Below are 262 nucleotides of genomic sequence, written 5' to 3' on the forward strand. Positions count from 1 at the left end.
GCGTCAAACTATTATTACGCCTTTTTTCCCTTTTACCAAAAATACTTATAGATGATATTTCGAGGCTGCGAGTGCTTCGTACTCACGTCATTCGAGGGTACAAGAGTGCGAGAAGACCACGGCTGCACTCTTGTTATTGACGAGCAGGTTACTATAAGTATATACACATATTATTATTATTGTTTTATATATATATATATATATATAATTATTATTATTACTATTATTATTATTATTATTATAATATTAATATATATAATTC

Source organism: Aplysia californica, unplaced genomic scaffold (genome assembly GCF_000002075.1).
Source record: "Aplysia californica isolate F4 #8 unplaced genomic scaffold, AplCal3.0 scaffold00292, whole genome shotgun sequence".
Classification (NCBI taxonomy): domain Eukaryota; kingdom Metazoa; phylum Mollusca; class Gastropoda; order Aplysiida; family Aplysiidae; genus Aplysia; species Aplysia californica.